The sequence below is a fragment of the Populus trichocarpa genome, chromosome 11 (assembly GCF_000002775.5).
Source record: "Populus trichocarpa isolate Nisqually-1 chromosome 11, P.trichocarpa_v4.1, whole genome shotgun sequence".
In the NCBI taxonomy this organism is placed as follows: Eukaryota; Viridiplantae; Streptophyta; class Magnoliopsida; order Malpighiales; family Salicaceae; genus Populus; species Populus trichocarpa.
Genome location: NC_037295.2, coordinates 6,874,227 through 6,898,075, shown reverse-complemented (window position 1 = coordinate 6,898,075; position 23,849 = coordinate 6,874,227). Strand labels below are relative to the sequence as shown.

The 23,849-nt window shown below is 35.7% G+C and overlaps 1 protein-coding gene and 1 long non-coding RNA gene across 11 annotated transcripts in view; both read left to right on the top strand.

The window, feature by feature from the left end:
- The window catches only part of LOC18103136 (probable LRR receptor-like serine/threonine-protein kinase At1g29720), a 204,636-nt gene that overhangs the window by 124,373 nt on the left and 56,414 nt on the right, over nt 1–23,849 (top strand). The gene's annotated exons all lie outside the window — the stretch shown is intronic.
- LOC18103133 (uncharacterized) lies at nt 4,304–8,381 on the top strand. 5 transcript variants are annotated; one of them, XR_008056815.1, is made up of 11 exons: nt 4,304–4,451; nt 4,950–5,125; nt 5,296–5,367; nt 6,393–6,464; nt 6,549–6,620; nt 6,733–6,828; nt 6,923–7,129; nt 7,226–7,297; nt 7,421–7,486; nt 7,576–7,644; nt 8,241–8,381. It is a non-coding gene; the product is annotated as an uncharacterized LOC18103133 (long non-coding RNA). The 5 variants fall into 5 exon arrangements; XR_008056813.1 differs by having other exon boundaries at nt 7,421–7,644; XR_002979524.2 differs by lacking the exon at nt 8,241–8,381 and having other exon boundaries at nt 7,576–8,219.

Sequence of the window (23,849 nt, the reverse complement as noted above, 5' to 3'; positions counted from 1 at the left end):
TAATGCTTAAATCAGTATAGTGTTTAAACAGGTGACGGGGAGAATGATTATTTTGTAATCTTAAATATTCATTAAACCTTGTTTAAGTTTTATAGTAGACTTGTGTTATCTAGAGAGATGAGCTATGGCCATCTAGCCTCTCTTTTTATGCTCCTAGATATATTTGTTTATTTTTAAGATAAATATCTTATAATTATAAGATATTTAATATAAATATTTTATAAACATCCTAGATATTTATAAAAATATGTATAATGTACAAAATACCATATATGCTTAATTGGACTTAGTATTACAGTGTTGTTGATTTTATCAATAATTTAGGTTGATCAAGGAAAAGAGAAGTGGAGAAATTAATTACCTGTTGCGATATTTACCAGCTGGTAACTTGTAATCAACCCTTTTCAGTTTGGAGAGATAGAAATGAAAAGGAATCATCAAATCTAAGGCCCCGTTTGTTTGCTGGAAAGTAGTTTTTTTTTGGAAAGTGAATTTTGGGAAAGTGAATTATTTTCTAATGTTTGGCAGTGTAATGGAAAATAAGTTGGAAAATACTTTCCAGTGTTTGGTTATGATCATGGAAAATGAGCTGGAAAATAACTTATTAATGTTTTATTTTTCTCAAGTTTATTAAAATAATGAGGAACAAATCGTACAAATTAAAAAGTTGAATGAGAATGAAATTGAAAAAAAATATAACTTCATAAATTATCTCAAATAAAATAAATAATAATCAAAATAATAGAGATCAAATCTAAAAAATAAAAAAAAATAAAAGATGAAGAAATTAAAATAATAATAATTAACATTTCATAAATTATTTCAAATAAAATAAGTAACAATCAAAAGATTGAGGATCAAATTTGATACATAAAAAATTTCAATAAAAAAATGATAAGAAAAAAGCAAATAACAATTATAAAAATGAAGATAAAAGTTAATATAAAAATTAATTTTTAAGAGATGAAATTGAAAAATAAATATTCAAAACAAAATATATATAGCAATCAAAAGTTTGAGGACCAAATTTGATATAATAAGCAAATAATATGATATTTTTAAATTTTTTATAATTTCCAGAAAGTATTTTCCGCCAAAAGTTTTCAGAAAAACACTTTTCTGGAAAACAAGTCAAATTTTTCTTTAACTAGAAAGTATTTTTTATTAACTAACTTTTCTAATAACAAATAAATATAAAAAAATTTAAAAAATAATTTCTCAAAAAATAAATTCTAAAAAACAAACATCGCCTAAGTAGCTATGAAAAGGAATCAAACATGTTTCTGATGAAAAAAAATATATTAATGGGCACGAATATATTTCTCAGTACACTTTACAGCAGTATGGAATGGACTTCATGCAATGTGGGTCTCTTTTAGTGTCCAATAAATTGACAAGTCGGGTTCAAATATCTGAGACTTTTCCCATGAAAATGCTTTTTAGCAGCCGACGCTATAGTGATATTAATCATTCAACATAATAGCTTGTAGTCATTAAATTTGTGGGTCAAATGCCTCCATACGTGCCTGCCTCCTTATCTTATAAATTTCAACATCTTTCAACTAATTAATCAAGTAAATATAATAATATTTTATTTAAAAAAATTTAAAGTTAAAAATATTTATGAGATAACCATCCATCAAATCAATACCTCTCTACAAATTTTAGAGTGATTTTTTAAACTTGTCAGACAATTTATATTAATGTAGTGATTAATTACACTGGTTGGGCCTGCTTTCTTCTCACAATTCTTCCTCCCTTTCCTTTTCCCCTTCTCTCATTTATCCTCTCTTCGAGTTTGGACCTCTCTTCTCCTCTCTTTTCTTTCTCATTTCCTCTCCTCTTTCTCCCATTCTTCCTCTGTTTGACCTCGGTTGAACCTACCTTCTTCTCTCATTTCTTTCTCTCTTTCCTCCTTTTTGAAATGTTATTAATGGAGTATTTTTGCTAACATTCATTGAGAAAGTGATGACGTGTTTTCTATTCTGTGTAGATTTCATAAATAAATATAGGGTTTTTGTCAAAACATTAATATGTTCAATTATTAAGTATAAAAATAAACAAAATTAGAAGAGGATAAAAATAAAATCAGAATAAAATAACTAAGAAAGGTTTAGTGAGAGAGAGAGAGTGAACGAAATTAGTTGCTTACTGGGACTCAATTGATTGCGATTTTAAATTTGAATCTGGGTAATTGCGTGATATTATTATTTCTTTTTATTTATTTATTATCATTTTTTGAAAAAAAATTATGTTTTTTATTTGTCTTTTGATGTGATTGTTTATTTGTAAGTGTCTTCTAAACTTTTTAATAGGTAAGAACAATAATTTAGTTAGTATCTGGCTGTAATTGTCAAATTAAAAAATTTTAAAATGATATTTTTTTTATAAATATTAAGAAAAAAATAAATATATATTAGATTGACTCGGATTAACTCGGGTTAACTTGTTAAATTCTCGTCCCGGGTCATGAGATCGTGATAACCCCATAAAAAATAAATAAGAAAAAAATAAAGCTCAATTCTTAATCAGTTCAATGTTGAATGATGAAATTGAAAACAAAAGTCAATAAAAAAAAGAACAATTTGAATCAATCTGGGTTAACCTGTTGAACTTGGATCACGAGATCGGGATAATCCTATAAAAAGCCTATCGAGAAATATTATAAATATCAATTCCCAACAAAGAAGGATGTAATCCTAGCTTTGTTTTACTGTTTTTTCTTTTGCGTTTTGTTGTTTTTTCCTGCTATATGCTCAATCTGCGGACCATTACTGTTAAATTAAAAAATGTTGTGTAATGCTTTTTATTTATTTATTTATTTATTGTTGTCTAAATAGAGTAAATAATAAAAAGGTAAACAAAAAGAAAAAGGCATAGAAAAATTATTTCTTCTTCATTAAAAATTCAAAATTTCACAAACTTATTCACTGACCCCAAAGTCAAGAATATCACAATTTTTTTTGGGTTTGTGCAACATTTACCAATGTCAGAGTTGGAAATATTCGCAAGCATTGTTTATTAACGCAAGAGCCAGGAACATGATAGGAAAAACAAAAAAAAAAGAGGACAAAACACTTAGCAATTTTAGACAAAACCAGCAATGCAGCCTGCCTCAGGGAGACGCTTAAGGGGTGATAGCATCTTTCCTTTCGCATAATTAATCCCGGACCATAGAATCTCAGTTGACCAATTAAGGTTATTGGTTACCATAATAATAGGTAGCGACTCCTTAAACGAGACTGTTTTCCCCGAAGAATAAGATGCTAGATATTTATTCTTTTTTCATGAAAAAATTTTAACGGTCGCCGCGATATCCAGGTGATACAAAAGTTATTTGTGGGTGTAGATTTGGGGCATAGCCATGGAGCATAGCTATAGACATGGTTGTAGGCATCATCGTGGGTGTTTCCTTGGGTGTAGCCACTAGCATAGCCATATAGGGCGTAATCAATGGGCTTAACCGCCGGTTTAGCTGTTAGCATCACATGTCATTGGCTTAGTTGCTAGCATCATGTGTTGTTGGCGTAGCCGTAGATGTATTGTCAGCCATGAAAAAAGTTTTAAAAAAACATGAATGAACTGACTTCTTGTTTATTTTTCACAGACAATGCTAATTGATGAGGCTAGAAAAATGAGAAAGGTTATGAGCGCTTTTCATGGGCTAATAAAACTGGATCCGAAGGACCTAGTGCATGGGCCTGGTGACATCTACAAGAAAAAACATTCTAATGCTTAAGTCAGTATAGTGTTTGTACTGGTGACGTGAAGAGTGAGCATTCTCTAGACTTCAATGTTCCTTAAACCTTATTTAAGTTTTATATTAGAGTTATGCTATCTAGAGATATTGGCTCTGGCCTTCTAGCCTCTTTCTTTATGCTCTTAGAGATATTTGTTTATATAAACTTTTTTAAGATAAATATTTTATAATTATAAAATATTTAATATAAATACCTTAAAAATATCCTAGATATTTATAGAAATATTTATGAAAGTATAGATATTGTATAAAATATATACCATAAGTCTGTTTGGACTCGGCCAAAGAATTAGTATTACCGTGTAGTTAATTTTATCAATAATTTAGGCTGATGAAGGAAAAGAGAAGGGGAGAAATTAATGGCTGGAGAGATGAGCAGCTTAAACTTGTCCAACTCATAATTAATTATCGGTTTGGAGAGATAGAAATGAAAGGAATCATCAAATCTAGTGGCTAAAGGTCATTCTCACAAATTTAAGAATTTGTCCCCACGTACGTCCAGTATAAATCAAGTACGTACCTCATAAAATGAAAACTTATTCAAGCTTCTTTCCTACTCCTCCACCCAACATGTTCACGACGCTCCAGCCTCCGCATGGACTTCTTCAGTTTTGCCGAGTAATGGTGGTCGTGATCACTCTTTTCAGTTCTGCTACTTTGGTTGTCTCATATCAGTTACATCCAGACGAAGGTAAGAGAGTAAGCTTTGTTTTTATTGCAATAATATATGGAGTGTTGTAATAATCTGAGCTAATTAATTTCCACGACTTTCCATTCCATTGGTGTGCTAAGTCACATATCCACAGATTTGCTTACAACTACAACCTCATACTAAGATTAAGAAATTCATTAATATAAATTTATTGTTCATTGCTCATGAATTACTTCATTGGAGAATCATTTCTTCACTTTACACTGCAGCTACAGAAAAATAACTAATGGGGTAAGAACATAAAAGGAAATTCTGAAAAAAAAGGGCCCAAATCCGTACATTCACTCTCAACTGTGCATCCAACAGGAAGTAGCTCTGGATTTGTACTCGAGATTCCGACCATTTATTGTGTTAGAATACCACTCGAAAACTATTAGTTTTTTTTTTTTTTGGTGATAAGAGTTACTATTAACCGATGTTATATTATGGATATGAATTTTGATAAAATTTTCCGTGGATGCATGATCCTTGAACTAGTGACGGCGTTAAGACAAATTGGCAAGACACTGACGCCGGGTGGGCGATGCTTGCAACCAACCAGGAACTCTGCACGATATGAATCTGTTGAAACAAGATCCAAAAGCCAATAGCACCATCGTATGCAGTTGCACCCTCATCCTCAATAATGATAGTTATTGTCATATCACGTCATTGTAAGATTTTTTTTTGTCTTCTATATTTATTTGAATACTTGTTGTTAAAATGTTTTGGTCTTGAATTAATTAGTTGTAGTTGAATTAATTAGTTGTAGTATGTTAAAATGTTTTTTAAATAGATTGGATTCGTTTGTTTATGTACTCATGATGTTTTTTTTTAATAACAGATCTCTCAAAACGCTCAATCTTCAAGGCAAGCTCCCGTCTGAAATGGTCAACCTTGCATATTTTGAATTTCTGTAAGAATCTTTTCAGGATATATTTTATTGTGTTTCTACGTGTATTAATTTTAGAATCTCAAAATAACTTTTATCGACTAATTTATATTGTGGAATGGAAATACCTTAATAATAATAATAAAAAGAAGCATATTTGACGCAGCTAAACCTAACAAATGAGAATAAAAAATATATAATTTTATTATTATTGAATGATTTCTTTCTAGTAATCTTAATAATCAAAAACTCAATATTACAACTCTTAAAGCTATTTGGATACCAAGAAAAATAATTAAAGAGTTATACAATATTAAATAGATTAAACAATCTTAAATTAATTAGAAAAATATAATAAATCTTGAACAATAATATTTAGGTTTAATGTGGTGGCATACCAATCTTAGACGACTACGAAAATCTTAGCTGACTATGAAAATTTAACACTGTAAAAATCTATTAGTAAAATTTTAATTCAATCCAATAGTTAAATAAAAAAACTATACCCATTAGCATTTATGTGCTAAGGGTGACCGTCTTGAGAATATTTTCTGCATGAGCATTCACTAATCTGCATACTTCAACAGCTTAAAGGTATTGAATGCACCTATGAAGTATTTGGTAATAATATGTGCATTCAAAATCTAACATGCACATATTATTATTAAGGTAAGAGCTTGGGATTAAGAGATTTGCTCCCTTTATGGTCTCAGGTTCGAGCCCTGTGGTTGCTCATATGATGGCCACTGGAGGCTTACTTGGTCGTTAACTTCAGGGCCCGTGGGATTAGTCGAGGTGCGCGCAAGCTGGCCCGGACACCCACGTTAAACTAAAAAAAAAAAAAAATCTAACATGCACGATTTGCATCATAGACACAACCAAAACAGAAACAAAAGTATCGTCTAATTCAAATTATGTTGTAAAAGAAACTTTATTTTCAACAAGCAAGGTTTATACTCCAAAGCAATGCTTACTTGACGTTTTATAAAGTGGAACAAGTTAAATTCTCAAGTATATATTGATGCTAACCACTATATTATCTGTTACAGTGACCCAACTCGCAACTACATTTCTGGCAATATTCCAGAGGAATGGGCTTCAATGAAACATTTGACAAACCTGTAAGTTCATTCACCTCATCTTTGCTTACCAGTTCATACACAAGGCAGAATTCACCATAACTAGATAACATTTTATGCATGCAGCTCACTTACATCCAATCACTTGTCAGGAAATATTCCTTGGTACTTGGGAAGTTTTCCTAGCCTGACTTACTTGTATGTATTGAAGTCATAAATATATGTTCAGCTGATTTATCATTTATTTTGTTTTCTGTTTCTGTTTTTGACAATGCTAGCTTACTTGGTTCACTAAATTTATTTTTGTCAGTTAATCAAATACAAATAAATGAAGGTCCCTTGAAGCAAATCAGTTTTCTGGTACTATTCCTTCTCAGCTTGGTGATCTTGTCAACTTAACAGCCCTGTAAGGCATTTAATTGCTCATCATTTTTAAACCAACGAAAGCTAGGCATTTTAGTTGCAATCTTTGATGCTGTGCTATGAATTAATGGTTGCAGGATACTTTCCTCCAATCAGTTGGAGGGAAACTTGCCAAATACTCTCGCTAAGTAATCAATTCCTTTCTTCTTTAAACACAGTTTTTGATAATGCAATGGCATCTGGTTTCCTTAATTCGGTTTTGCAATGTGCAGTCGTGCAAGTGATAATAATCTTAGTGGCAGAATACCTGATTTCATTAGGAACTGGAGTAATCTTGATATACTGTGAGGATCTTTATCTGCATGAGATTTTCATTTCATTTCTCTGCTACATGTTGCACAATATTCTGATATTTGTTTTTCCTCTTTCGACTAACGAAGTGAATTATACGCTAGTGGACTAGAAGGGCCCATACCTCCTGCCATTCTTTCTTTAGAGAAGTTGACAGACTTGTGAGTCAAACTACTTCCTGAGATGCACAGCAATAAATACAATGATTTTGGCGTTTCCTCTGTGAAGAAGACAGAAAGAAAGAATAAAGGGAACTATAACATTCTTTTGTTTTCAATGTACAGGAGGATCACTGATATGTCTGGACCAGAGTCTAATTTACCCAACATCCCCCCCATAGTGAAATATTTGTTCGTCAACTGTCCGTAAAATGTCTAAAATAAACTTGAGAACATGTTCTATTGAGAACTAATTAAGCCTATCTTTAATTTCTTTGAAGGGTTTTGCGAAACATCAATTTAACTGGAGTGATCCCAGGAGATGTGTGGACAGGTTCTCTGAAAATGCTGTGAGTCTTAACACCTTCACTCATCACCTTATATGTGCTGTAATGTGATAGAAGTTAAAAACATGAATATATTTTAATAACACCGCAAAATTTGCCTCACTACCGGGTTATGATCTCCATGTACTGTATGGGAAGCAAAATTTCTACGGAAATCCTCTCATAACTTGCTCAAGGGTAAGAAACAAGCAGAAATCTATTCGTCGGGATATGTTACTGATGGGTTTGAAATTCTAATACACTAACCATCTACTACGAGACATATGGCATTAATTCTCATAGCAGGAAGTTTGAGAGAGCTCCATATGACTATACTCTCTATCCTAACCAAATGCTCTTCTGGACTACTGCCAGCCACCAAGACCAACAGTCCTGTGATCATTTTTTCCCCCTTTTGATAATTGCCTGTGAATCATATTTACTACACTGAAAAGGGCTTAATTCATGAAACATGTTTCTCAGACCAACACTCGTATATAAATATATAGTTTGTAGAAGCACAATCCCGATACCCTTTGCACCTCTTAAATCCCATTCTGTTTTTTTAAGAAACCACCATGAAAATTCTCACAGGTGGTCTATTGCATTTCATTGATCAGGTTACTCAGCCTACTGGAGATTAATTAGAATCAGGACCTATTTCAATCCAACCCTGGTTGCATGCATCGGCTAAAGTGCTACAAGTGGCCTAAAGGGAATTCACTTAATTATCGCCCTCCCCTTTCATCAAATTCTTTTCTTTTCTTTTCTTTTTTTTTTTTTTTTTTTTTTTTGATCTGGGACTATCATCTCCTCAAGTTGAGCCACTCTGTCACTCCTATCGAATTAAATTGAAAGAAATTGCTGAACAATTTTATCTTCTTGTATTATAAAGATTTTGAAAAAAAAAATGGTGGTTTAGTGTTCGAAGTAAAACAGGTGTGGTATAAGATCAACATAGTAATGCAAAGTTAAAAACTCTAAAAAGAATTAAGAGAAAGAATACTTTTTGTTAAGTGTTTCTCTTTAAGCTCCTTTAGTTATTCTCTCTCTCTTTTGTACTTATAATAATGATGAATTACAAATCTTTTTATAGGCATAAAATCCTAAACAATCAAGAAATTAAACTAATACAAGGAAATTCTAATATAAACAAGAAATGTATTCTGCCAATTGAACTGATTGACAGATTCATTTAATCTAACCAGTCACTTTATCGCAATCGATCGATCTGTTCCTAAACGGTCGACCGGTTCAACTAATTTTCAGAAATCAGTTTACTTTCAACATCCCTCCTTAAACTTGATTTCTTCATAACTCTCAACACATCTATCATCTTGATAAAAACATCATATTTGAGCGGCTTTATGAATATATCTGCAACTTGATCTTGTATCTTCACATACTTGACTTCAACTTCCTTGTTTGCAATGCAATCTCATAGGTAATGAAATCTTGTGTCAATATACTTACTTTTATCATGAAATATTGGATTCTTTGCTAATGTAAGGACTAATGAGTTACCCATATAAGTTTCAGTAGGCTTCTTTTGTGGCATTCACAATTCCTTCAATAATCTCCTTAGCTATATGGAATGACAAACATATGATGTAATAGCTACATATTCATCTTCACATGTTGACAAAGTAACTGTAGATTGCTTGTTTGCACTCCATTTCAATATTGTATCTCCCATGTAGAAAAAAAAACTCGTAGTGCTCTTTCTATATCTACAGCTCAATCACTATCACTATAACCCACAAGTTCAAAGCTATTAGAATAATCATAGAATAAGCCAAAATCAATAGTACCTTTGATATACCGACGAATTCGCTTCAAAGTTTTGAAGTGTGTTATAATAAGTGTCTTTATAAACCTTCCTACAAGTCCTACTCCAAAAAGAATATTTAGATGAGTGCATGTTCAATATCTTAAACTCCCAACTAAGTTTTTGAATGTCATAGAGATTATTGTCCCCCCTTCATCATTCTTTGACATCTTTACTCCACACTCAACTGGAGTATTCACTTTTGCACAATCATCCATCCTGAACTTATTAAAAACCTCTCCTACAAACTTTTCTTGATTTACAAAGATTCCATCTTCTCCTTGTTTGAACTCAATCCCTAAGTAGTAAGACACCATTGCTTACTTGAAGTCATCCACATACAATCATACAATAAGAGTATCACCACTCTCTTTGATCTTTATATAGATAGCATATTCATTGAGGTATTTAACAAATCTATTTTCTAAGAAATAGCCATCAATGCGACTATACCAAGCCTTTGGGGCTTGGTTCAATCCATACAAGACTTTGTTCAACTTTAAAACCTTGTTTTCATGTCTCTTTACTTCATAACTCATAGATTGCTTAATGTAGGCCTTCTTCTCAAGAAAACCATTAAGGCTAATTTGACATCTATTTGATAGATTCTCCATTTATGTTGGGCATCGATGACAATGATTAAGTGAATGGTCTCCAATCTAGCAACGAGAGCAAATACCTCGTCATAATTAATCTCATGCTTTTGACTATAGCCTTTTACCACTAACCTTGCATTGTAACTCTCCACCTTTCCTTTACCATTCTTCTTTTCCTTGTAGATTCACTTGACACCTATTGGTTTTTTTTCTATTTTGTCTAGGAACCAATTTACATGTGTCATTCTTCTCAATTAAAACAATCTCCTCATCCATAGTAATTCTCCATTTTGTATCCTTTATTGCTTCTTCAAACACTATAGGATTAAATGTAGCATGGTGACAATATAGTTTTACATCATCAATAAGATTAGTTACCTCATATGAGTCATCAAGGCTTCTCATCTTTCTTGGTGGACTTGGTGGAGTGCCACTATTTGAATTTCTATTAGAAGAAGAAGAAGTTGAACTCATTAGTGTTTATGGAGGTATGACTATAGATTCTTAATGATCTTCATATCTTTCCTCCTATTCATCAAGAATCAATAGGAAGTCATTTTTCTCACAATCACTTATTTTCCAATCTCATGCTAATTCTTTATTAAATTCAACATCTCTAGTAATCACCATATTTCCTTCATTAGGGTTGTAAAGCTTGTATCCTTTGGACTTTTGATCATAACTTACAAACATCATCTTTTTTATCTTTTCATCTAGCTTGGTTCTTACTTGATCATCTACATGCACATAATCAATGCTCCCAAAAACTTTCAAAGTGAGAAACCCTTGGTTTTCCTCCAATTCATGCTTCTTATAGAGTTATGAAATTTTAGCCTTTAGTAGGATAACTATTTGAAAAGAAGATAGCATAATCTACAACTTCGGCCTAAAACTATTTGGGCATCTTCTTAGTTTTGAGCATGCTTCTTGCCATATTGAGGATGCTTTTATTTGTTCTCTCAACCATGCTATTTTATTGTGGGGATCTAGGCATAATTATGAGTCTCTTTATACCATGATTTTCATAAAACTTGTCGCACGTCACCCGCGCGACGATCGTGGCAATTTTTCATTCTGTTGCTTGATTTGATTCTTAGAAGTCACCACCTAGTATTTAATGGAGGATTACTAGGAAACACAGATGTACTGGTCTTTGTCAGAGATTAGAGGGTAAGGGACTGGTTGTGGCTAGGAAAGGTATTAACACCCCTAGCACACCCTACCTGAAGTAAGCTGCTTTGCGATTTGATGTGATTTGAAAATTTGAAATATTAATCAAATTCTAAAGTTTTAATAAATCAGTTATTAAATCCCAAAATATATATAGAAACATGTTCTTACATTTTCATGGAAAATATAACATGATTTTATTTGTCCTTAAGATATGTCGATACACGACGTCGGGCGACGACTCCCACTTTTTTTTGTTTATTTAACAAAAAGGGTTTTTTCTTTGATTAGGGAAAATAAAGATTTTATTGGAGTCGCCATCTAGTAATTTGAGGGAACTAGAAATCCCAAATTAGACACTGGTCCCAGAGATTCGGGTACGGGGTTAGTTATGATTAAGGGAAGGTAGACACCACCCTTAAAACATCATTTCAATAGAAAGGTTACCCTTACTTGTGTGTTTTTTTGTTTGATTCAAATACGATTATATTTTGGGCTTATTTGTAATTCTTTTTTTAAAATGATTAACGTCGGTCCCTAAAAATAGGAGACACGTTAAAAATGACATCAGTCCCTAAAAATTAGAAGACTCGTCTAAAATATTGACGTTTGTCCCTAAAAGGAGAGTTACGTCTGGGTTACCAAAAGAAATACTGGATATAATCCATTATATTTTGGGTTTATTGGTAATTTGTTTTTTTTCAAATGGTTAACTTCGGTCCCTAAAAATAGGAGACGTGTTAAAAATGACATCAGTCCCTAAAAATTAGGAGACTTGTCTAAAATATGACGTTTCAACCCTAAAAAGGAGAATTACGTCTAGGTTACCAAAAAAATAATGGACATAAGCCATATTTGGTATTTACATTTTTGACATCGGTCCTTTTAAAAAAAAGAGATGTGTCGACTTTGGTTTTTGTATTTTTTACAACATGCAAGAAAATTTACAAGCATTTATATATAAAAAATATCAAAAATACCAGTAGAAACCCCGAAAAATTACCTGAGTGCCACTGTATAGGCAAAATAATGAAATACCCTTGGATTTCTCCAAAATTTACAAAAATGCCACTGGCGGCGCGTGTGGCCCACGCGCGGTTACTGTTGGAGGCGGTGAAATTTTCTGGCGAGATTTCCGGCCAAAAAATGGTTGCTTCTGGTAGATCTGAGGGCGAGGATTCTGATGGCGGTGGTCTCGACGGCCGTTGATGGCTGACGAGGGAGAATCGTCGGTTTGAAGCTTCGATGGACGACGACGATCGTGGTCTTTTTCCGGCCAGATGAGGCGGAGAAAACGATGAAAACCACCGGGGTTTTTCTTTACAGCAGGGGAGAAACCTTTCTGTGGTGGTGCGGAGGCTGGAGACGGCCGGAAAGTGGAGATCGGATGAGAGAGAGAGCGTCGCCGACAAGAGGAGAGAGAGAGTCCGAGATTATGCTACGGTATGAACGCGTGTATGGTACACCGGTACCGATGAACACTGTGCACCGTTGGATCTCGGATGAAACGATCGGATGGTTGTGATTGGCTAGATCTGCAGGTTGATCGACGATCTGGATGAGCGGAGCTTTGATCTGGTGTGGCGCGGTGCACCGAAAGCTCAGTACACCTGATGACGTGGCGCAACGGGATCAAATCTTGGAATATTTCAAGGGCTGAGATGTGTCGGGATATATTTGGTATTTTCCATATTGTTTTTAATAAAAATCAATATCTTGCATGAAGAAATAGTAAAAAAATGTGAATAGTGTTTGCAATTCTTTTCTTTCTTTTTCTTTTTTTCTTTTTTTTCCTCTCGTCCCCTGTCGCACTGTCACTGGCTATTTATAGCCAATGAGAGGGGACAACAAGCATCTGCTTTAAATAAAAAAATATATCCTTCCAACTGCTCGCCTACAATAAATGTAACTGCCCCGCCTAATATGACAATCCTGTATTATTAATTTTGTTTTATTATATATAATAATATATATTTATATAGGTAAAATTAAAACTTAAATCAGTATTAGAAAAAACCCGATTCAACCGCTAAAACTCAATTTTAATTACCGAAAATTATGTTGAAACATAAAAAAAAACTTTCAATGGATATAAACCCGGTGGACCGGGTTTTGACCAAAAAATAACAGGTTTGACCCAAAACGGCATGAAACTCATTTTTTATCCTGGTCGACATGGTTTGACCCGGTGAACTCGGTTTTGGTCAAAAATGACAGTTTTGACCCGAAACGGCCCGAAACTCATTTTTTACCCTGGTCGACACGGTTTGACCCGTATTGACCCGGTGAACTCAGTTTTGGTCAAAAATGACGGTTTTGACCCGAAACTCATTTTTTACCCTGGTCGACATGGTTTGACCCGTATTGACCTGGTGGACTCGGTTTTGACGAAAAGATGCAGTTGACTCGAGAAATTTTTTTTTGAATTTTAAACTTTTTCTTAATTTTTTTGGATTTTTGTAAATAATAATAAAAATAAAATAACATTCAAAAAAATCTTGGTGAATCCAAAATTGGGTTACAACAAGATATTTAATCATATTCAAATTAAACAATTAATTTTTTTATCCTTTTTTAATTTTATAATTCAATAACATAAATAAATAAAAATACAAACACACTTCCACATCACTTTTTACTATGTTTTTCTGTTACAATTTTTACAACATAACATAAACTAAAAACATTTAACAGAAATTTAAATACATATTCAAACATGTAAAAATTACAAAAAGGTCCCTAAAGAGTCCAGGAACTGCAGGGGAGGCCCTCAGGAACTGTGGAAGCAGTGCGGCGCGTCTGGTCCACGCGCTGCCGCCACGTGCGGCGCGTGCGTCCAAGCGCCACCGTGAAATGACCGGCTATAGGGGATATCCGAAACGGCTTCCTCCCCTCTTCACTTTCCTCGCCGGCGGCGACAACGCCGTTACCTGCAAAACAACCAAAAACGCAGCAAGCAAGTCTGTTGCACCTTTCTTTCTTTGTTTTCAGTTCGGCTTCTCTCCCTTCAGATCTGCCAAATCTGGAGCTGGGCTTTGCACGCGCCGCCAACAGACCAGGCGTGTGGATGGCTGGATCGGCAACTTCCCTCCTCCCATTTCATTTCTGCCACGGCGGTGTTGTCCACCGCTGCCATGGTTGTGAGATCGGCACCCATCCAAGCTTCGGTTTTCTGCCCCTTCTTCACTATCCTCTGGCCTCCCTTCTCATTTCCTTGCTGTCTCTATAATGAGCTGCTGGAGAGGGGACGATGTTGCTGTTGGTCGGTTGATGGTGGTTAGCCGAGAGAGGGTCTGAAAGTGTGTTGATGAGGGAATAGATGGCATTCCCAGCTGGGAGGTTTCAATCAGCTGAAACGGGGGGAAATGGAGGATCTGAAATGGCCCGGGGTCCTTGGCTCTCTGGTTATGGGAGAGCAAAACCAAGGACCCCGGGGATGGCAGCGGCGTTTCAAAAAAATGAGAGGGGATGGGCTGCGGTTTGGAGTAGAGGCCGGTGTGAAACGAAGAAAAATCTCAGCGGGCGGCGGCTGAGAGTTTGTGCTCGGCAGCTCCCAAAAGAAGAAAATCAAAATGGAGGGGGGCTGGTTTGGTTCCTTTTTTTTGGCCAAGGGAGGGGGCAGCCGTTGGTTCTTTTTGGCAGCGGCTTGTCAATGGCCGCTTGGGTGAGGAGCAGAAAATGTTAAGGTTTTTTTTTTCCTTTTTTCCAAGGAAAAGGGACGGCTGCCGATGAAGAAAGGGTTTTATTTTCTAGGTTTTTTTTTGTGGCTTTAGGTTTTCTTCTTTTGCCTTTCCTCGTGTCAATTTCTCTCCGCCTCGCTGCCTCTAAATTTTTCTCCCCCCGCTTTTTTTTTACTCTAGACTAGTATTTATAGGCAAAATGTTGCCATATTTTCAAACTAATCCCTCAACTTTTCTTTTTCTTTTCTTTTCTTTGTTTTTTGTAAATTTCAATTTTCATATTTTTTTTGTACTTTTTTAAAATGAGCAATATCAAAGTCGACTCAACAAGAAAAATCAGTGATTGTAAAATTAACGCGTTAACAGTTGAATGCGTTCCAAATACCTTTGAAAATTTAAATTGTTCTGAGATGACGTCGAAAATGCTAAAAATGATGCAAATATATCAAAAATGCAAATTTTGGGGTTTCATTGTTTTTTGCCTTTTTTTGATATTTTTTTGAAATTTTATCAAAAATATGGGTAAAAAATTGGGTAGCAACAGATGCCCCCTCTTTACAATGCTTACGAAGCAAAAATTTCTCAATGTTTTGCATAGTAAGCTTGCAAAGAAAACAAAAGGTCTTCCTGGCTTACTGAGTGATCCACTCAGCCAAGGACTTCGCTTTTCAAAAGAAAATGGTCTCATTATCTTGGGTGACCTGCCCATTTTGAAGAAAAGTGGTCTATTTTCACGGGCGACCTGCCCACTCACACTCACACTAGTCTATTTTCAGGGGCGACCTGCCCACACATACTCACACTGGTCTATTTTCACGGGCGACCTGCCCACACATACACACGCTGGTCTATTTTCAGGGCGACCTGCCCACACATACTCACGCTGGTCTATTTTCACGGGCGACCTGCCCAAACATACTCATTGTGGTCTATTTTCACGGGCGACCTGCCCACACACTGTAAATCCCGAGAAAAACCAAGGCTGGATTAAATTAAAGAAAATAAACTAAACTAAAAAGAAGTGGGGGTAAAAACCAATACACTTAAAGAAAATGGGGCCTAAATGCAAATAAGAATAATTATAGAGTATAAATACTCCTATTCTCACCAAAAACAGATCTGTAGCTACGTAAAGAAAGAAAAGAGGGAGTTTTTATATCTATTTTTAGAAATTAAGAGAGAAACACCAAAATTTCAAGAACCCATCCCAGATTGAGGGTTATAGGTAAAATAAACCCTGGTGGGAAAGGGATTAACAAGAAAAAATTGAATAAGAAGAGAAGAGGGGAGGGTCGGCTGTCATTAGAAAGAAAAGGAGGGTTCGAAGCCTTGATTCGCATCAGGTAAGATATTCTAAACCTGGTCTTATGAGTCATTTCAAGTCGATTATGAATTGATGCCTGGATGTTAATTTATATATTGAGTTCTTAGACTTGAATTGAGGAAAAAGTAAGAGTTGTTAAAGTAAAGAACTTAATGTGTTGTGTGTAAATGGAAAGGTTGATGAATCTGGACAGTTTCGTCTCTTGACCTTCAAAGAGATTTTGGGTAGGAGAATGAAGGAATTAGGATCAAGTTCCTTCATAGAAATTGTAGTTTTGGATGTTTATTAATGAGTGATTTTGACTACCTTAGAGGAAGAACTGGGTTCTTCCCAAAACATAGAACTTGTAGCCTCATGTCTTACCTTTCCAACTCCATAAATTTTGCTTGAATCGGAGTTCTATAACTCCAGATATAGTTAAAAATCTGAGGAGAGATCAGACAGTAACAGTTCAAAAATGGACAGTAACAGTTGGACAGTAACAGTCCAAGCGTTTGTTAATGAGCGATTTTGACTACCTTAGAGGCAGAACTGGGTTCTTCCCAAAACATAGAACTTGTAGCCTCATGTCTTACCTTTCCAACGCCATAAATTTCGCTTGAATCGGAGTTCTATAACTCCAGATATAGTTAAAAATCTGAGGAGAGGTCAGACAATAACAGTTAAAAAATGGACAGTAACAGTTGGACAGTAACAGTCCAAGCGTTTGTTAATGAGCGATTTTGACTACCTTAGAGGCAGAACTAGGTTCTTCCCAAAATATAGAACTTGTAGCCTCATGTCTTACCTTTCCAACGCCATAAATTGCACTTGCATCGAAGTTCTATAACTCCAGATATAGTTAAATATCCGAGGAGAGGTCAGACAGTAACAGTTCAAAAATGGACAGTAACAGTTGGACAGTAACAGTCCAAGTGTTTGTTAATGAGCGATTTTGACTACCTTAGAGGCAGAACTGGGTTCTTCCCAAAACATAGAACTTGTAGCCTCATGTCTTACCTTTCCAACGCCATAAATTTCGCTTGAATCGGAGTTCTATAACTCCAGATATAGTTAAAAATCTGAGGAGAGGTCAGACAGTAACAGTTCAAAAACGAGGCAGTAACAGTTGGACAGTGAAAGTCCAAATATAAAGAAAGGAATGATAACTAGGATTGGACAAAGAACGACAGTAATAATGAGTGAGATGAGAAAAACATAAAGTACGAAGAAATGACTGAAAGAAAGACTTATTGGTTGTTGATATGGTTATTATAAAACATATCCTTGAGTGAGGAAAATTTATGAGATAAACCTGTGATTTGCAGGAGGGACAACAGACATGGTGCAACAGCAACAGCAGGGGAGCACGAGTAGAGCTTCTATTGCAGGTAGGTGTTTCACACCTATGCTTCTTAGTTAAATTCCATGATTTAATATATTTTGATGTGAAATGTGAATTACTGAATGTATGTGTATTCAAGGTGAAAAGTTGTTATGTGAATTGCCAAGTGATGAAATTATCACTAAAAAAGGAAAATATTAGAAGTGTGATTTAAGGCATAAACTAGCATACATTGAGTGTATGTTAGGATCCCGGGTAAGGGGATCACCATGTATTGTCTAGCATACATTGAGTGTATGTTAGGATCCCGGGTAAGGGGATCACCCTGTATTGGCTAGCATACATTTAGTGTATGTTAGGATCCCGGGTAATGGGATCGTCACGAATGGACTAACATACATTTAGTGTATGTTAGGATCCCGGGTAAGGGGATCTCCACGTATTGGCTAACATACATTCAGTGTATGTTAGGATCCCGGGTAAGGGGATCACCATGGAATGGCCAGCATACATTTAGTGTATGTTAGGATTCCGGGTAAAGGGATCGCCTTATATCGACTCCTATGGGGTGGTGATGACAATACCAGTGAAATTGGTATCGGTAATGTGATAAGCAAAAGTAATCACGTTGATCTTATAAAGTCTGGAATGAAGGTTGATAGTGGCAGAGGGAACAATTATTAATAGTTTGAATAAGGAAGAGATTTTTAAATAAATAAAAAAACTAGAAGGGAGAAGTAAATGAAATATGAATGCATGTTACCCTGTTGAAATTATTAGATATTCATATTGTTATATTTATGGAAATATTCACCTTGCAATAATATGTATTTTGTTTCAGGATCATCGCATGCACGACAAGACTAGATCCTAGCTTATGTTTCCTTTTTGAAGTCTAGGTTCTAGGGAGTATACCCTTGTATTTTGTAAACATGAAAATGGTTGTATAACCTAATTTGTATAATAAATGTTTAAACTTGATTGGATGAATTTAACGTTGTAGTTTATATAACCATATTTCATGTCTATGTATTTATATTTATTTAAATTATCCATCCATAATGATATTTTTGTTATATAATGCATATCATAAATATTATGGTTGATAGGTGTGAGTATAATTGTGGAATTGAAACCCAGGATGATTGGGTCGGGAATTAAGTTATGAGATGCGAACTGTTAGAAGTGTAAACAGGTTACATGTCGGTAACTTGGGACCTTCCGGTATAGGGGGGACTTTGTCGAAATTCTGGTAGATGTTAATACGAAGACCATGAATATGTATATAAAAAATAAAAAATTTAATTTAACTACTCTGTTTTTCTATTGACATGAGATTGTGGTTTTATCCCAGAAATGGGGGATGTTACACACACACTCATTGTGGTCTATTTTCACGGGCGACCTCCCCACACATACACACACCGGTCTATTTTCAAGGGCGACCTGCCCACACATACTCACGCTAGTCTATTTTCATGGGCGACCTGCCCACACACGCTCACAGTGGTCTATTTTCAAGGGCGACCAGCCCACACATTCTCAAACTAGTCTATTTTCACGGGCGACCTGCCCACACACTCACACTGGTCTATTTCACGGGCGACCTGCCCACACATACTCATTATGGTCTATTTTCACGAGCGACATGCCCACACACTCACACTGGTCTATTTTCACGGGCGACCTGCCCACACATACTCATTATGGTCTATTTTCACGGGCGACCTGCCCACACATACTCACGTTGGTCTATTTTCATGGGCGACCTGCCCTTTTGATTGGGTTAACCTGAGATCCCATCTGGCGATCTCCTTTAACCAGAACCAAAATCGGTGTGTAGCTCGATCAACCTGAAATCCCATCTGGTGATTCCCTTTAACCAAAGCTAAACTCTGTGTGTGGTTAGGTTAACTTGAGATCCCATCTGGCGATCTCCTTTAACCAGAACCGATACAAAGATGTGTGTGTGGCCTCATTGTAATGGGTGACCTACCCAGATGAAAAATGATGGTCTCATTATGATGGGTGACCTACCCAAGTGGAAAAAACAATGGTCTCATTGTGATGGGTGACCTACCCAAAGAAAGATGGTCTCCTTATGATGGGTGACCTACCCAAAGAAAAAATGGTCTTATTATGATGGGTGACCTACCCAAATGGAAGATGATAAAAATATGAAGTGGTCTCATTGTTATGGGTGACCTACCCAAATGAAAGGTGGTCTTATTATGATGGGCGACCTACCCAAATGAAAGAATGTGACTTACCTGGCAAAAAGACTTGGCAGGTGAAGTCCTGACAGGATAAGGCTGACAAACGGCGCTTCCTGATTGCAGGGTTTACTTGAAAACTCCTCTTGATGATAGGGTTGATCTCTTCTTTTCTTTGAGATTCTCCTCCTAGCAGGGTTCATCTCATTCTCTTCTCGTTCCAGGATCTAAACCAATTCTTTGTTACATCGACTCAATGATTCTTTCTATCCACAATCTTGCTGGACTTCATTGAGGATTTTCCTGTAACAATTCCAAAATATATGCAGTGCTTTGAGGTTAGATGACATGTATGCATCCTTACCTGATTTGAAATATAAGTCCCCCCTCTTTGATGATCCATCATCATAGGGTACCTTTGTTTGCATTCTAAAGCCTTCTTTGTTCTTATGATGCATTGGCTCATTCATGTGATAGCCATCACTCAGATGTAAGAGCAGTGCCCATCCTAGGCTGTCCTCGACGATTACGGATCTCTCTATTTATCAAGCTTGACAATGCCCCCAAGTGTGGTGTTGCTTGATTCATCATGAAGGATTTTCTCTCCTGGATTCTTCTGAGAATTATCCTCTAATTGGTTGTGTGCATCATGCTAACACCCATCAAGATGGTCAATCAGTCATGAACTTGCCTCCAGTTGAAATATACCCTTCAAGTATGTTATCATCAGCCTTCAGGAACTGTCAAGTCATCCAGACATGCATCTCATAGCTTGCAGTAAAAGGCTCATCGTTGTAAGCTTAATGTTCTTCTTCATGGATTCCTCTCAGCTTGTCAAATCAGATCATGAAAAAAAATGCATTTGCATCATCAATGATGTTCATGTTATCACCCATATTCATGCGGTGAAGTGTGCATTTGAACTTCAAAACAGATGGTCCCACAGTCAATCTTTATGGGTGCATCCTTCCAGCATCCATTCAAATGCAGCTACATATAACATTTGTCGGGAATCATAGCTATGTTTCAGAGGATAGCCCAAAATAAAGATGTCCTTCAGATGCAACGTTGCTCATCAAGTGCTGCTGAAATTCACTAGATCACAGACTGTCTTTGAACAATATTGCCCCCAGCAATGATCTGAATGCTCGTTCATCTGTTTATACTCAAGAAGTTTTTTTCTTTGTCATTGCCAGATGCTAAACATAATTTTGATGGACTCCGACGACTCATCATTTGATTCTTTCTTTGCCCCCAGATGGTCTGAATACTGCTTGTTTTCCTTCTCAGGATCCACTGGATTGCCCCCAGGTGGTCAACTTTTCAAAGAGTGTCGAGAAATGTTGATGTCATTCTTGTCAAGGATTTTGCAAATTCGATCGATGTTCTTATTTGACAATCTTTCTTGTTCTGGAATCAAATCTCATATTTCAACGGTCATGTCTATTCACGTCTAATTGTTGAAATGAAATCAAAGAGATGTCAATTTTGAAAGTATTTTTTTGAAATTCAAGCTGTTTTTTTTTTGGTCAAAGACCCAACACACACTATTCAATGTAATCCTTTGATTGTCTTGTATTTCGAAAAACAGAAATGACCCGTTGTAAGATTAAAATGGCGTTTTCATGGTTCTTTTTATCCATTTTAAACTCTGATTTTGGGTATATCTTTTGATGGTCCATGATGCGGTGACCTTATGTGAATTTCAAAAAACAAAAGGCTTAAGTCAAAACTTGAGGATTCATCAAGAAAGATTGTTTTCTTTTTTAGCACCAATTCTATCAGCATGCATAATAATCAGTAGCTTGATTCATGAAGTCACGACCCTTATGGAAAAGCTCTTCAAGTTTTGAGATCACCATTTATCGATTCAGATTGCTTACTTGATTAGAAAGGGCTTTTTAAAGCACGTAATGCAGGCTATGGTTCATGGCTATGAAAGAAAGGAATTTTAAAAGCTCAAAAGGTGTTTAAGGGTTTCAAAGACCTAGGATCAACATCAACTATTCATCAACTCTCTTTCTCTTGTTGTCATTGTAGAGAAAATGACATATAACCTTGTTAATTTCAAAGATCAGAATTCTCTTAACATAGGTCATAATGCAAATCCAACTTTTTCTTTGATGAATAGCCAATCTAATCTTTTTAAGACATTAGAGGCTTTATCCTAGACATACCAAGAGACATGAAACTTGATTTTTTTGGTGTTGACTTTTGGCATTTGTTGTGTCTTTCTTCAATTGAAACCTCTTTTGCCCTTCTTAGAATTGATAGGCATTCTCTTTCCATTCCACTTTTTTTTCTTTTTTTCTTTTGCTTTTACATAGCCTTCCTCAAAGTTTTCTTGGATGGCCCTCAATCTATGGCTTTTCTTCTTCTAGCCCTATCTCAATCATTGGACTTTTGTTCTAAGTCTTTTCCCTATCCACTGACTCTAACCTTGTCTTCATCTTTTCTAGGAAAAGTCTCTCGTTGCACCCAGTGTGGGGGGTGATCCTAGTCAGGGTTTCTTTTTGAAAGAAAATATTTTACCAGGCTCAAAATGAGACTGCAAGGGAAAATATTTCAAGAAATGTGAAAGGATAACAAAGATGGTCTTTTCTCATTTCAAGTAAGGTCGGTTAGAACCAATAAATTTTGACCTCATCCAGTGTAATGATTTGGACTTGTAAGAATCATAATTCACGAGTCCATAACTACTAAATCCACTACATGTCATTATGCATACTGTTAAAACTTAACTGTATGAAGTGTGGTTCAGTTTCAGGAGGTATGAGTTCAAAATTGTTTGGTCACCTTATGTTATTTTCAAGCATCGAGTCATTTCTGCAATCAAAACACTTTTTATCTTTTAGGATTGACTAGCCTTAATCGCATGTTGGAGCTTGATCAAAATGTTTTATCAAAATACCATTTGAAAGAAACATCTCATGATTTCATAACAACATGAAGACAAAGAAAAGACATGTTTCGTTAAAGGATGAGATGTGATCCCAAAACAAAATGCAGAATAACAAAATCTGTAACAGAAATGATTTGACAGGTCAACACCCTTCGTGGATCAGCTACTCTGGCCATATATGTGTTTTGCCAAGCAATTCTGATCACTCGTCATTCTGAGGATGTTCTGGTGACAAAATGACTAATGACAATCTCCTTCCCAGATTCAACTCGTCTTTTGCTCACCAACTTCCGGACTCGATTCTTGCAATTGTTCACTTGAATGGCATGAAATCCCCCCATAATATTCAAATCTCCTGTTTGGTTTATATCACATAGGAAACAGTGGTTGCATGGGATTTAACGGAGTCAGACAAAAAGTCTGGAATCTAGCATATGCTAGTAAATAAACTCAAATGGCAGAGGGATGTCAATCCTGACAAAGGTACTTGAACAGTTGATGCTACCACGAGATCTGACTGGACCTCATAACTAAGGTTTCCCACCTTCAAAGTCATCTTCTGATTCATCTCTCATCATTTTTTAGAATCCATGACAGAACCTTCAATCTTTCCCATCTACATAGCTTGTTCAATTCTTTCAGCAATCCTCACAACATCATGTCAATCTTCCAATCTTGTTGTGGTTGTTTGAGGATTGTTGGGAGCTTTCCAACAGCTAGGTAATCTTGGTAGCGCACAGAAACTTGCAGCATTGTCACTGCCGATGTGTGGAATCACACATTGTTCTTACTAGAGGAGAAACTGATGAATCTGAAAATCCTCTATTTCCTCTTTGATTCCTCACTGATGGTGCAGCAAATAGATACCTGTAGAGGGAGTTATGCTCTGTTGAAGTTTCAATCTTCTTCCTGTTTTTTCAGTCCAAGTCTGTCGCTTCTCCCTACTTTTGTGTTTTCAAGCTAACACTGATGGGAGAAAAATTGTGGATGCTCTGAAACTACTGCATCCCTTCTTGGATTCCCCACTTGCAGAGCCACAAACAGATTTCTGTAGAGAGAGCTCTGCCACGTTGAAGTTCAATGTCTACTTCTATTTTTTCAAATCAACATCCAATGCTGCTGGATCAGAATGGTGTTCACAATAGAAACGGTTGGAACAAAGGCCAATGCACCAGGCGCAGAAAGCTAGCAG